Source organism: Lithobates pipiens, unplaced genomic scaffold (assembly GCF_037356315.1).
Source record: "Lithobates pipiens isolate NorthernLeopardFrog02 unplaced genomic scaffold, aLitPip1_a1.2 Scaffold_23, whole genome shotgun sequence".
NCBI lineage: Eukaryota > Metazoa > Chordata > Amphibia > Anura > Ranidae > Lithobates > Lithobates pipiens.
This window is the reverse complement of record NW_027507785.1, coordinates 234,303,278-234,315,398: the sequence shown is the minus strand read 5'-3', so window position 1 is coordinate 234,315,398 and position 12,121 is coordinate 234,303,278. Positions and strand designations below refer to the sequence as shown.

The 12,121-nt window shown below is 42.7% G+C and overlaps 1 long non-coding RNA gene across 1 annotated transcript in view; it reads right to left on the bottom strand.

Annotated features, from left to right (window-relative positions):
• The window catches only part of LOC143927025 (uncharacterized), a 105,148-nt gene extending 98,980 nt beyond the window's left edge, over nucleotides 1-6,168 (bottom strand). The window contains exon 1 of the long non-coding RNA XR_013262213.1: nucleotides 6,082-6,168. This is a non-coding gene — a long non-coding RNA (uncharacterized LOC143927025). The remainder of the gene's footprint in view (nucleotides 1-6,081) is intronic.
• Nucleotides 6,169-12,121: the final 5,953 nt, after the last annotated feature.

Here is a 12,121-nt window from a genome sequence, read left to right as displayed (position 1 = left end):
ACCTGTCCAAAACATCCCCCCCCCAATTGAGGAATCTGATAAGGGGGCCTTATACTTTCGGCTTTAAATACTCATTTCCAAAAATGTTATACTGATCTTGGCCAAAAAAATGTTTGTGTCTAATCTGCTTGCAATGTTGATGTGCAAAAAGGACAATTTTTTTTCTTGTTTGACTCCAGTTTCCTTCAACGTCACAGTAATGGCAGACTGTGGCCTCCCACTTTGCCAGCCGTTGGGACTTTCCCAATTGTGGAGGTGCAATTGATGGCAAACACGTCCGCATCGTCCCACCCCCCAACTCGGGGTCCTACTATTATAATTACAAGGGGTATAATAGTATCGTGATGTTGGCAGTGGTGTCAGCGACATATGACTTCCTGTATGTGGACGTGGGGAAAAATGGCCGGATGTCGGATGGTGGAGTGTTCGCACGGACGGAGTTCTACTGGTGTCTTCAGAGTGGCAGTCTGGGCTTGATACCTCCAGAGGAGAATGTGGAAGGACTCCCCTTTGTTTTCATCGCTGATGAGGTGTTTGCTCTGGCAAACCATCTGATGCGGCCTTTCCCAATGAGGACCCTCACCCCGGACCAGAGGATCTTTAATTTGCGGCTGGCCAGAGCCAGAAGAATAGTGGAGAACACTTTCGGGATAATGGTCAGCCGGTTCCGCCTATTTTTGACTCCAATCCACATGGCGGAATATAAACTCAATCATATTGTGCTTTTGTGCTGCATTGTGCACAATTTTTTGAAAGAACACTCAGCAAACTACGTGGCCTCAGTTGGGCCTGATGCAGACTTACCTGAAAATGCCAACCTGATGTCCCTTGAAGCTGGTCGTCTTGGCTTGCCCCCCCCAAAGCGCCCGCGAGGTCAGAACCAGATATGTGGAGTACTTTTTGGGTAGGGGGGCCATTAATATGTCAGACAATGTTTGAGAGGCATTTTCTTAATACTTTTTTTTAAAAACTCCAATAATCTTTGTTTTCATTTACTGCTTGGCTTTGTTTTAGGTGTCTCCTAGGTGTTTTTTGGGCCTTTTTCTACAACAGTGCAAACCCAATTTCAGAGATGACAGTCTCTTCTTCAGATAATCTTATTATGTTGTGGGTCTGCTACACACACACCTTGTTTTTGTTGTTAATGCATGTATTGCATTACTGACAAAAATATTGCTAATTTTCAGCACCATGGCAGAAATATGTGGGGTCATGAAAATGCCGTGATTGTGGAAATTTAAAAATCACTGTGGGTGTTATTTACTAAAGACAAATCCACTATGCACTACAAGTGCACTGCAAAAGTGCACCTGAAAGTGCACTTGGGTGCAAAGTGGATTTGCCTTTAGTAAATAACACCCATTGGCACAGAAAAAAAAATGCGTACATTGATCCCCATAATGGGAGATAGTACATGTTGACACACTGTGTGCATCTTCCAAATTTGGCTTTTCTAAAAATATAAAAGTGTTTTTGAAAAATTTAAATGTATGCTAGCTACCTTTGGGTGTTTCAGACTCTCCCTAAAACATCAATGATGTTCTTCATTTTTTGCTGAACATCATTGATGTTTTTCTGGATATTCTCTAAATCACGATTGCACCCCATTATCTCCCCAATGAGGATCTGGGCACTTTCACTGGTAAAATGCGATTCTTCTTCCACAACATTCACATCACCTAAAAAAAAAAACAAAAAAAAAAAACACTGTGTATTATAAATATGCAGGCATACATTAATTAGCTAACCAGAAGCTGTGGTCTCAGACACTCACCTGTTGTGGTGCCAATTTCGCCAATCTCTACAATCTCTCCTTCCTCCTCTGCTTCTGGTGTTGGTATTTCCCCTTCTTTGGGAGGTGTGGGGTCCCTGGTGTCCTCAGACGTCCCGAGTCTTCTCTCCCCTATGAGAATGTAAAAAAGGAATACTTAGCACACAGATATTTGAGGGCAGAAATAGGAACAAATGTAAAGCTGGAATACTTATCTGTTGTGTGAACAAATGTAGTCAAGTGCAACTTGGCAAAACATTGTCTTTGGAGTGGGCTAACGAACAATATTTATTACGAACGATTGAACCCATGAACATGAAAGTGGTCATTTTAAACTGTACAACATTAAATCAAAGTACATGGAGCATTATGCAAGCAATAATAATAATAGTATAAACACACGACAACTACTTACTTTTTTGAAGAACTCGTTTGATCCTTCTGTACTGCTCGTGCTCCCTCAGTTTCAGGTCTGGCCAGCATTTTCTTAGTTGATCCTTGAATCGTCATACCCCAAAATTCTTCTGAAGACTCTTCACAACTTTAGTCATGATCTTGGCCTTTCTGACTTTTGGGTTTGGGTAAGGTCAATACTTCTCATCATAGTCGTTCCCCTTCAATATGTCCACCATCTCCAACATCTCTCCAAAGGACATATTTGAGGCCTTAAATCTTCTCCTCCGGGATCGGGACGTTTCAGGCTCCTGGCTTTCCTCGTCCTCCTCCTCGTTAGTAGAATTATCATGCCCCTGCTGTGTCTCCGCCATGTGCTCTCCACACTGTGCTGAAAGAGAAGGGGCTGGGAATAGACTAGAAAGAACGTCAGGGGTGGGCAGAGTTTCACACATGCGCACTGTATATAAAACGCAACACGCGTGTCGTACGTACGATCTGTGAGCAGAGGGAGAAGCTGAAGCACCTAATGTTCAAACAAAGGTACAATTTTAACTTGGTACATCACTAGCCTATACTGCTTCTAGATTGAGGCCTATATTGGGACAAGATTAAGAGAGTTTAGCCTGACATTAGGGTTTGTCTTGTGTTGTGTCTTGCAGATAAAATAATATGGATGGGTTTAACGACCAAAGCTTTCTCCCCCTGTTCATCGGCAAGTACAGGGAGCTGCCCTGTCTGTGGCAAGCTACACATCCCCACTACAGCAACAAATTAAAGAGGCAGGCAGCGATGGAGAAACTGTGGTCCTCAGGGCAGACATCACCTATTTAAAAAATAAAATTGGTGGCCTGAGGAGTACTTTATCTGAGGGCGCGCAAGAAGGTGCTGAAGTCCATGCAAACTGGAGCAGCAACAGATTAAGTTTATGTTCCCAAGCTGTGGTACTATGAGAGGAGGCATTTTCTGTCAGACCAGGCTGAGGTCAGGGAATCCCTCTCTACTCTTCCTTCCATGCTTCCTTCTACGCTTCATTCCACCCCTGCTGAGTCTTCCGACACCCAACCTGGGCCTTCCAGACAGGAAGAAGTGGAGGAGCCCAGCTTGAGCCAGGTATAGTATTGTTCTATATATTTTTGGAGTAAAAATGAATGATGTTAACTTGATTTTTGCTCACTAACTGCTGATTTTAAAAAAGTGTTTCCCATATCAATAGACAGTAGTGGCCAAAATATTTGGGCCAAGAATGAAAAATGCTGGGCTCAGAATGATAGTCTTTTCTATTTGTTAACAATTTGCAACAGTCAAGAGCTGAAAATTGTGTGTGTTTGATGAACCAAAAACTAAAACTATGTCCCTTTTTCATACACAGGAAGACCTCAGCCAGGAGGAGGGTGTGGAATGCAGCAGCCAGGAGGTGGCTGTGGAATGTGGCAGCCAGGAGGAGGCAGGGGTAAGTGGCAGCCAAGAGGTGGGCAGGCCTAGCAGCCTGACTCAATCACAGGTCCCTTCCCTCCGCCTTCCACCCAAAAGGGCCAGAAAGGGGGGAATGTGGAGGAGTCGGCTCTCAAGCTAATTAGGGAGGCTTCAGCAGCCCTAAAAGCCACCCCCACATATCAAGAGGCCTTTGCCGCCTTGACAGCCTGCAAACTCCAGCAAATGGAGGAGGGGCAACACCTCATGTGTGAGGAGCTAATTATCCAAACACTCAATAAGGGGTTGAAAGGCCAAATCACACAAACAACACACTTGTGTAATTTGGACCATGCTCCTCCTCCTCCTTCTGCCCCGCCTCCAGCACCACAGCCACAGCCTGGAAGGAAGCGTTGAAGGAAGAGTGATGACCTGGGTTCAGTCTGGTCTGACAAAAGGTGCAGACTCTTGTATGACCACAGCCTGGGGATATAGATGTCTTCTGCTGCTGTTCCGGGTTTCTTGGACTTCAGGACCAGACTGTTCTCCCTCAGATATGTACTCCTCAGGCCACCAATTTTTACGTTTAAATAGTTGATATGTGCCCTGGGGGCCAAAAGCTTCGCTAATTTCTCCAGTTTCTCCAGCGCTGCCTCCCTCTTTATTTGTTTATGACACCTAAATAAAGTTTTTTTTGGTTCAAGAAATACTTGACTATGTGTTTTACTTCAAAAGGGACAGTTTATTTGTGAGTAGGCAGGTACATTTCAAAAATACAATAAGTCGAATTAATAACAAGGGGCTCCAACACCAAACAACCTCCTAGAGATTAAAAAAGAAAACTATAAAAGAAAAAGATAATAATGGTGTTGTGGTAAGTTGACACACAAAACACACCAAAAAAATTACGAAGATGAGCGAACTGTCAAAAAAGGAGATCTTGATTAAAAAAACCAACCACAAAATTTTAACAAAAAAAAAAAAAAAATTATTGGAGAGATGTGACAAATTTAAATATTGTATTCATGAAATGAGGAAAAATAATAAATAAATAAGTTTGGGAGAAGTGTGTGTGAATATGAGCAGCAAAACAACTTAATTCTTGTAGCATTATAAAGAAAAAGAGAATGTGCTCCTTTAAAGAATTTTTAACATTGCAGCGTGACGAATGTGCTATATCGATTACGAACGGTAGTTTTACCTGACTGAGCGCTTCGGTCTCAGAATTTATTCTGAGCATGCATGGCACTTTGTCCGTCGGACTAGGCTATACACGATCGGAACTGACGTGCATCAGATCATGTTGTCAGAGAATTTTATATCCAGCTCTCAAACTCTGTTGGTTGGATATTCCGATGGAAACAGTCCACACAGGGTCGGATTATCCGACAACACGGTCCGATCGGACATTTTCTGTGTACAAGGGCTATGAGTTTCACTTTTTGAATTGAATCACTTTACCTAAAGTAAACGTAAATTTACTTTTTGATGATATTCTAATTTTATGAGATGCATCTGTATATAAAAGTTGTGATCCTCATATCATCTTTACTAAATTAGCTTTCCCCATCACAGTCAAAGGCAGTCTGCACCAGCAAGAACATTTCAGTTTAGGATTGTAATAATGTGTGGAGACTCAAAGTCAAATACTGCTATGGGTCTGGGATGACTATGTTTTTCAAGTTATTAAAGGAAAAAACTGTTTTCATTTGTGAGGCACAAGTCAGCACATACTGGTTAATGGGATCCAAAGGCATCAACACCGACTTGCCCCAGTAGATACTAAACCTGGAGTGGCTACCAAAGCCTTGGATAAGGGACATGGCAGCTTGCAAACATGAGGACATATCACAATACAATAAAACATTGTCAGCATACAAAGAAATTCTGTCTTCTGGGGGCCATACAAAACCTATGAATAGTAGGTGATACTCCGATTAAGATTGCCAATGGCTCTATCGCCAAGGCAAATAATAGGGGCGACAGCGGGCATCCCTGATGTGTCACTCTTTTTAATGGGAAGGATTCAGAAAAATCAATGTTGATTCTCAATATGGCAGTTGGAGCTGAATATAATATTTAGGACATATATGGAGCTGCGTCAATATAAAACAATTGATTATTAGTAAAAAATATTAATTATATAAAAAAAACATTATCCGCAAAAGTGAGTATAATTAAGTCCACAATGGTTAATCATCCATTAACACCTCGGTGACTCCACACATAGACAGGAAGTGCCCGACCACCAGAATATGAATCCGCTTACCAGATGGCAAAGCATGAGTAGCGTTCGGCTATAACCCAGCCGCGGCCTTTAGCTTGCACTGAAGACACTTTAAATCATACAGGACCAGAACACCATGACAGGAAAACCCACTCTGATGTTTCATAGGATCATACCATATGTGGATGGTGTAGCAACAAACTCAAAGGAAAGAAAAACTGGCCATAGTGTAATACCGCTCATATGTTTAATAAAAAAAATATCATATTGCACTTACATGTTAAATGAGAGCATTCACATTAAAAACAAAAGGCGGCCGGCAAAGTAAGGAGCCCGTTCTCTCGAGTAGCGTGGTGACATCGAGTAGCGTGGTTTTGTGCCTCCAATCACCTGGATTGAGTGGCGGAGGGTGGGGTGGGGTTAAACATATACGCAGCTCCGCATTTTGAACACCCTGAACAATAGCGAATTCCCTGGCTTTGGTAGTGAATTTTATGGTGGAAATGGTTTTAATGTTTTTATTCCCTTAAGAAAGCATTGAGGATATCCTACATTACAGTTATAGGGGCAGAGTTATTGTCACTCTAAGAAAGCTGTAAGTGTTTCAAGGATTTGATTATTCTCCAAGAATAAGCACCACAATAATGTATTTACCTTCCATATTGTGCATCTCGTAGGGTAGTGCATGTGTAGCTTCACCCAGAATAGTGAATGATCAGGATGATTTATAGATTCATGATCTAAAAAAGTGCAGTGCTGAAAGATGCAAACCCTATCAAAATCACATTAAAAAACAATAAACAATTCTGAGGTGCATTGAATCCACTTATAAACTATTACATATGCAATAGCACAGAGTATCAAGATGGCATGGCAGCCTGCAGTTTCCCTTTACAAGGCGTCAAACTGGACAAACTGGAGATGATGCCTCGTAGGGGGAAACGTGTCAGTCAGACTCTGACCTGCCCTGACATCATCACACATGGACCGTACTGCAGTCGTCCGTGCCATCTAGTTACTCTGTGCTATTGAATATGCAATAGTTTCTAAGTGCATTCAATAAATCTTCAGTTTTAAATGGCAATGCATGATCAGTCCACCTCCTTTCTTTCCCTCGTCTGGTAATGTGCAGGTGGTGATGCATGTGAGACTTTGGAGGCTACTGAATATACTATAACATCAGCACCTGTTTTTTTTTTCTTGGGACTGTGTTTTATAAATATGTTTGCAATACATTTTTCTATTCTTATTCTGATACACTTTTGTTCATATAATAACTTTTGGGACTGAGCGTTCACTTGGTCACTGTTGTTACTTCATACCTGCTTGGCATGGGTGTGAATCAATATTAATTTGTTTTATATGTTTCAGCCTATTAGGAGGTTGTTCACTTTTGTATTTTTGAATATTTTATTTGTGATATGTTTTATTGCACGGACATTAGTCCCATTAATAGTTGCATATAGACTGGTATCACTTATAGTATGATATTGTGATACATTGGGACAGCGCACTTTAATCACATTCACATATTTTTCTCCCGGTGTTCAGGGAGTCTTAGTTGCAGCAGTCCTCCCATTTGATTTGCCAGCATCTCCTTTTTCCTTCCTATATCCATTACAGTAGGCTGTAAGGCTGCAAACTGGACCAAACTGGATCTTTTTAGGAGAGAAGGGTGGAGGCATGCATATATTAGCCAGTATACAAGGTGTACCATCAAGTTTGCAGAGAAGAAATACTGTATGTACAGTATCTCACAAAAGTGTGTACACCCCTTACATTTTTGTAAATATTTTATTATATCTTTTCATGTGACAACACTGAAGAAATGACACTTTGCTACAATGTAAAGTACTGAGTGTACAGCTTGTATAACAGTATACATTTACTGTCCCCTCAAAATAACTGAACACACAACCATTAATGTCAAAACCACTGGCAAAAAAAGTGAGTACACCCCTAATTGAAAATGTCCAAATTGGGCCCAAAGTGTCAATGTTTTGTGTGGCCACCACTCTTTTCCAGCACTGCCTTAACCCTCTTGGGCATGGAGTTCACCAAAGCTTCACAGGTTGCCACTGGAGTCCTCTTCCACTCCTCCATGATAACATCAGACCTTGTACTCCTCCACCTTCCATTTGAGGATGCCCCATAGATGCCCAATAGGGTTTTGGTCTGGAGACATGCTTGGCAAGTCCTTCACCTTTACCCTCAGCTTCTTTAGCAAGACAGTGGTGGTCTTGGGGGTGTGCTTGGAGTCGTTATCATGCTGGAATACGGCCCTGTGGCCCAGTCTCTGAAGGTAGGGGAATCATTCCCTGCTTCAGTATGTCACAGTACATTTTGGCATTCATGGTTCCCTCAATAAACTGAAGCTCCCCAGTGCTGGCAGCACTCATGCAGCCCCAGACCATGACACTCCCACTGCCATGTTTGACTGTAGGCAAGACACACTTGTCTTTGTACTCCTCACCTGGTTGCCACCACACATGCTTGACGCCATCTGAACCAAATAAGTTTATCTTGGTCTCATCAGACCACAGGACGTGGTTCCAGCAATCCGTGCCCTTAGTCTGCTTGTCTTCAGCAAACTGTTTGGGGATTTCCTTCTGGGATGACAGCCATGCAGATCAATTTGATGCAGTGGTCTGAGCACTGACAGGCTGACCCCCCCCCCCCAACCCTTCAATCTTTGCAGCAATGCTGGCAGCACTCATACGTCTATTTTCCCAAAACAATCTCTGGATATGATGATGAGCACGTGCACTAAACTTCTTTGGTCAACCATGGTAAGTCCTGTTCTGAGTGGAACCTGTCCTGTTAAACCATTGTATGGTATTGGCAATCTTCTTATAGCCTAGGCCATCTTTATGTGGAGCAACAAAACATTTTTTCAGATCCTCAGAGAGTTCTTTGCCACAAGGTGCTATGTTGAACTTCCAATGACCAGTATGAGAGAGTGAGAGCACACACCTGCTCCCCATTCACACTTGAGACATTGTAATACTAATGAGTCACATGGCACCGGGGAGAGAAAATGGCTAATTGGGCCCAATTTTAAAATTTTCACTAAGGGGTGTACTCACTTTTGTTGCCAGCGCTTTAGACATTAATGGCTGTGTGTTGAGTTATATTGGGGGAACGGTAAATTTACAATGTTATACAAGCTGTACACTTACTACTTTACATTGTAGCAAAGTGTCATTTCTTCAGTGTTGTCACATGAAAAGATAGAATAAAACATTTACAAAAATGTGAGGGGTGTACTCAGTTTTGTGAGATACTGTATCTATCATGACCATCAATCAAAGATTGAATGCAAGAAAGCTGTATCATCTGGGACACAAGTATGCTGACCCTTCTTGAAAAGGATGTACTGTATAGGTAGTGTATGCCATATTGTATGCTATAGTGGTGTACTTGAAGAAGATTACCATTAATCTGATTTCAGGTGTGTTTCCTGCAAGCACACCTCTGATGGCGCATATTATGTGAAAAACAGCTGTAGATTAAGTATTTTCTTTCAGGCCCCTAATATTCAAGATACTAGTCTGAACTTTAGCCATAGGGAGACAGTTGCTACTGTAATAGCAGGAGATATTGCCAGCTTGTTTCTTATACTGCACAATACTGCACTGGGGAGGAGAGATGAGTCAATGTCGGCAGAGAGTCCAGGAGTGCGTAAAGAGCAAGCTTATATAGATATACCAAACTGTGAACAAATGACTTGATTTAGCACATTCCTGTAAGTCCACTGCATAACAACCCAATATAACTTTGTGAACCAACATTGTCGAAAATAACAGAGAGCAAAACAACAAACTCTTCCCAAATGTCCATGCAGGACAACCAATGGGGGTGAGATGTAGCTTGTCTGCCTGGTCTCAGGAAACCAGCTGCAGTAAAAGGAATAGTGATCTCATTGGGAGATTTAATTGTATAGCTCTGTGTTACGCCTTTAAAAGGATATGTAGAAGCAGTCATTGGCCTCAGGTAAAGAATCAAATGGTTGATGTGTTTAAGCTGCTAGGTGTTAGGGTCACTTAGTGTTCCTGTTCTTCATTCCAGCATCCAGGGTTTTCACTGGCACTCGCCTTGTCTGTCTGTCCACCTGCAGGCTGATTAATGTGATCCGTATCTGGGTGGAAACCAAGCCTGTTATAAGCCAGCTCAAACCTCATTTGGGTGCTTGTGATAGAGAGTGATACATGTGTTGTTCCTGATCAAGTTCCCTGTCTGTCTGACCTGCTTTGATAGTTTGGATTTTCCTGTGTATGACTTTGGACCGGGTTATTGGACTACTCCTTGAACTTAGCCTGTCTTTTACCTGGACTGTCATAGAACCAGGTTATCTGTTTGCTAACCACAAGTATCTATTTGCTTTGCTCAGTTCATATCTGCCCTGGTGTGGTGGCCAGGCACTGTAGCATTGTGTAAAAGTCCTGGAGGCAACCAAGTACTGGTAGACCTAGTTGCCTTATGGGAAAGGGGGTTGCTATAGGTAAAGCACACAGTAGCCAGCTATAGTGTCTGACCACCTGCGTTGGGGTAGACATGACATTAGGGCCTCCTTAAGAGAGCGTTCCACTCAATCCAGCTATGGTGTTGCTGAACTATTTTTTTTTTTTTTTAAAGTGTAGAGCATAACTTATTGTACGTTCAATTGCCTAAAGAGTTTCTTAACCTTAGTAAACTTTGTCCTTTGATGTTGGCGTTTAACCAAAAAAAAAATCACAAACTATTGAAGTTTTTGCATTGTCCTTATGCATGTTTTTAGTGGTCCTAGGTGTAGTCAGGATTGCGTCTCGGTCTTAATAGTTCAGGAGTTAAATAGGAATGGCCTTGTGCATTTCCAGGCAGCAGAGGTGTGGCTGAAACTCTGTAGGCATGCTCAAACAGCAAACATGGGTGAAAAGGATTCATTGCCAAAGGTGTTTTTTAGCCATTTCTCAATTAGGGCAGCTGGATTTTTGACTTCTGCCCTCTCAGGAATCCAGACAGCCCTGATATTATTCCTCCTAAGCCTGTTTTCTATGTCTTCCAATTTTGCTGCATTCCCAGTAGCTATAGAGTGGGTGTATTTTACATCCCTCTGCAGAAGGGTCCATTCAACCTCTGTGGTACTGTGTCTGCCTTCCAAGGTTGCCGTGGGATCCTGCAGTTTTTGCATGTCCTGTCTAACCAGGGACATTTTCCTTTTTACACCTTTAAACTCACTGGTTAGGTTTTAATGGCAGTATTCCAGGATGTCTTCCTCAGCGTGGATTCAGGAGTGGCTCTGCCCTGATCTAACATGGGTGCCATGTCAGCCTGGGAATATTTTGTACTCACTGTATGCCAGTCTATGGAGTCAGCATCAGTTTCCTCACAGCTGTCTAGGTTGAGTTTCACCACCATTTCGTCTGTCACCTTAGTAAGCAAGTCCTTCGCTGGTGCCTTCGCAAAAAAACTTACAGACTGCCTCCTTGTAATGATCTTTAGCATGTCTCAGCGGGAGTCTGCCATCTTGAGCCATGAGGTCCGGTGTGCTGTGGCCTGCTTTGCTGGGTGGCACTGTGGGCACTTCTGGGTGGCACTGGGGCACTGCTGGGTGGCTCTGACGGGGGGCACTTACTTTTTATTAATGTGGCACTGGCAGGAGGCAGGTGGGCACTGGCAGGGGGCAGGTGGGCACTAGCAGGGCTGGCCGTGATCGGGACTGATGTCCCGATCACGGCCGCCGGTGATCGGCTTTTTTTTCTCCTCGCGCTGACAGTGCGAGGAGGAATACTAGCCTCTTACCGGCTCCGTTATACCACATGATCAGCTGTCATTGGCTGACAGCTGATCACGTGATAAGGGGTCGGGATCGACCCCTTGCACGGATCGGTGATCAGGCGAGTGATCAGGCGAGTCTCGCCGCTCGTGCACGGGACTACGTCAATAGACGTAGTCCCGGAAAAGGAGATCCACGCTGTAGCCGTCATTCGGCTATAGCGCAGGTTTCAAGTGGTTAAGCAAGAAAGATAAGCCCTGTGAGGTCTAATTTTGTTTGTAGATATTTTTTTTTTTACTTCTTTTTGTCCTATTGTACATAAATATCGTAAAATGTAATTAAAAATTGTGCTGACATTGTGAAAAGAATTTAAGTATGTTTACTGAATTGCATTTTCAAAAGGAGAGGCACCAGACAGCTTTTAATCCAAAAAATCAACGTTAGAGTGTTATTTCACTGAAAAAAGATGATAGAACATTGTACTGACATCATGCAGAGTATTTTACCAAGCGACATTTTGAAAAAGACTACAGGCAGCGGGCAATCAATAAAAAAATCAGCA